Source organism: Sturnira hondurensis, unplaced genomic scaffold (assembly GCF_014824575.4).
Source record: "Sturnira hondurensis isolate 20B ecotype Veracruz unplaced genomic scaffold, ASM1482457v3 Scaffold0005329, whole genome shotgun sequence".
Taxonomy (NCBI): Eukaryota; Metazoa; Chordata; class Mammalia; order Chiroptera; family Phyllostomidae; genus Sturnira; species Sturnira hondurensis.
The window spans coordinates 10,355,555-10,358,943 of NW_028077960.1; the positions used below are offsets into that span (position 1 = coordinate 10,355,555).

General features: G+C 37.0%; 1 non-coding gene across 1 annotated transcript; it reads right to left on the reverse strand.

Moving 5' to 3' along the window:
- Positions 1 to 959: 959 nt before the first annotated feature.
- LOC118987857 (U6 spliceosomal RNA) lies at positions 960 to 1,066 on the reverse strand. Its single transcript, XR_005066659.1, has one exon. It is a non-coding gene; the product is annotated as a U6 spliceosomal RNA (small nuclear RNA).
- Positions 1,067 to 3,389: the final 2,323 nt, after the last annotated feature.

The following is a 3,389-nucleotide window of genomic DNA, read 5'->3' on the forward strand; positions in this document are numbered from 1 at the left end:
GTGTGTATATGTGTGTGTATGTGTATGTGTGTGTGTGTGTGTAAAATGGATTAACACTACATTTTACATAGTCTAAAGCCTTTGTTTTATATTTAAGAATAATCATGTTTTTAGGCCACATAACAGTAGTTAGATTTCTTAGCTAGTTAATTCTCACAGGAAGAAAGTTTCATGGTATTGTGAGTCAAATTGTATCCCCTCTAAAAGATATAGAGATGTCCTAACCCTTAGAAACTGTGAAGGTGACCTTATTTGGAAACAGAGCCTTTGCAGATGTAATTGAGTTAAAATGATGCCATACAGGGTTGAAGTGAGCCCCAAATCCACTGACACACATTCGTGTAAGAAGGCCATGAGACACAGACACACACGGAGAAAAGATGGACATGTCAGGCAGATTGTAGTGTTGTAGTTACAAACCAAGGAATGCCAAGGGTTGTTAGCAATCACCAGAAGCTAGGAAAATGCAAGAAAGAATTTATGCCTAGGGCCTGATGAGGACATGTGCCCTGCTGAAACTTTGGTGTCTAACTTCCAGCCCCCAAAACTGTGAGATAATACAGTTCTCACAGTTTTTTAAACACCAGTGTTTGATCATTTTTTTGCTGACGATTTAGGAAATACATACTGGTGGTTTATTTCTTCGCTTTGCTAAAGTATTATATATTCAACAGACAGCATCATAAGTACACTGAAATCCAAATACTAAAGAGTCAACTAAGCATATTCACTGTCAGAAGGACTTGATTTAATGTGTTCGGCTCAAAGCAATTAAATCCAAGGTCATGACTCAACAGGATGAAAATTTACCACACATCTTAGAACTTTAATTTAATAATGACTATTCCATAGTACAGATGTTAAATACATGAGCTTATTATTTTTCACAGAATTATAACCTTACGTGGCTTCCCTGACTCCTGACTGCAAAGGACTAAATCTTTAATTTTCTTTTTTTTTTCAATATGGAATGCTTCACAGATTTGCATGTCATCCTTGCGCAGGAGCCGTGCTAATCTCCTCTGCATCGTTCTGGTTTCAGTGTCTGTGCTGCCGAAGCGAGCACTAAATCTTTACTTTTCAGTGTACCTTTACTTCTGAAAATTCTCTAACTAAACTTTATCATTAATTACTATACTGCCAATGGAATTTTGTTAAGTCTGTAAAAATAAATTCGTTATTTATCATAATTGTTACCATGTCTCATATGCTTAATGACAGGATATTGTGACTATTCCTTTTACTGAGAAATTATGAGAATGTGTAATAAAGTTTTCTCTTTCTGATAAGTCTAAAATTTTTTAAAGGAACAGAGAATGATCAATCATTTATTGTATATGTATTTTATATTTATGAAATTTAGAGAAAGACAATAATATTTAAATTCTATTTCATTTCAATTTACTTCATAAGTAAAAAATAAAAGTTAACTTAAATAGTTATACCACTTTTTAAACAGTTAGGTAAAACTTCTTTATAAATTCTTAAGGCTTGTCAGGCAGTAACAATCAAGAAATAGATAGCATTCAAAGAACTATAAAGGCTTATTCTGAGTCGGGGTCAGATAGATAGAGTGACCCCCAAAGGGCCATAAATCTTTGGGAAACAAACTCACTTTGTGTTTGAACCCTTAACATTTAAATTGAGGGTGTTCTTAACAAAACATGTTTCACAGGATTTTATGCTTTCTTTCTTAGGCCTGATCACCACCAGCACAGGGCCCAACCTGCCTCCAGCCTTGTTTTAGGCTTAAGTCAGGCAGGGGAAGTAAGGCAGCCAAGAGATTAGGAGATTTCTTACAGATGGAACAAGGACTCAGGCTATGACAAAGCCAAGGCGTGAAGGTCCATCACCCCTTTTCTATAGTCCCCTAAGTCCTTCCCTGATGGCCCCTTCATGACTCTGCCTGTCTTAGGTTGTTCCTTCCTTGAGGAATCTTACCTTTGTTGACTAACCAGCCATCCTCCAGGGGCCAAGCAGGATGAAATAAAGGGGGCAGAGTCTGTGCCCTGCTGGGAGGATAAGTTTTGTCTCCTTAGTGGCTATGGTCCCAAGGTCTTTTTACTCAGCCTTAGCCATGGGGAAAGGTGGTTACAGCTTCTGAAACCAGGTAGGGTGGTTCCCAACGAATTAAGTTGCCCAAATATTCAGAGAAGAAACATGAAATTTTTAAAGGTTAAATTTATTGCATGGATGATGAGAGAAGATGACCCTGAAATTAGTCACATCACACTAACTGGTTCTTTTCTGCATTAGGATATGGGAGACAGTGCAGACATTGTATATCTGGATTTTGGCTAGGTATTTATCAAATACTTATGAACAAGTAACCAAGACTCGTGTCTTAAATGCTAATATAATTGTGTTAGTTGTTACCAATTGGGCATAAGGTTTGTAATAAAAATAGATAACCTGTATATTATCACTTTAGCTTTACCTACTTCAATATTTTTCCAAAGGTTTGGATGACTATATAAAATATATAATTATTAAAATTAAGGTTTACTCAAGAATAGAAGTAACAAAGAATATCAAAGGGACCAAGTGTAGAACCAAAGGAAATTTCTTAGCTTTGTTTCCTAAAAGCCAACATCTATAATCATTTTACATGATTAAGATGAACCATTTAAATTGAGAGATTTATATGAGTCACCACGCAGCTAATGGACTTTTGGACTGCATGAATAGATGACTACATCTACACTGTACTATATATTATATTATATATATAATATATTTTATTGATTATGCCATTAGAGTTGTCCCATTTTCTCCCTCATTTCCCTCCACCCTGGACACCCCCTCCCCCATCCCCCTTTTAGTTCATGTCCATGTGTCATAAGTTCTTTAGTTTCTACATTTCCCACACTTGCCCTCCCCCTGTCTATTTTCTCCCCACCGTCTATGCTACTTATTCTCTGTACCTTCTTCCCCCTTCTCTTCCTCTCACTCCCCAGTTGCTAACCTTCCATGTGATCTCCATCTCTGTGGCTTCGCTCCTGATCTAGCTGTCTACTTTGTTTTTGTTTTAGGTGTGGTAGTTAGTAACTGTGAGTTTGCTGTCCTTTCACTGTTCATATTTTTTATCTTCTTTTTCTTAGATAAGTCCCTTTAACATTTCATATAATAAGGGCTTGGTGATGATGGACTCCTTGAATTTGGTCTTATCTGAGAAGCACTTTATCTGCCCTTCCATTCTAAATGAAAGCTTTGCTGGATAGAGGAATTTTGGATGTAGGTCCTTGCCTTTCATGACTTGGAATACTTCTTTCCAGCCCCTTCTTGCCTGTAAGGTCTCTTTTAAAAAATCAGCTGACAGTCTGATGGGAACTCCTTTGTAGGTGACTGTCCCCTTATCTCTTGCTGCTTCTAGAATTCTCTCCTTCATG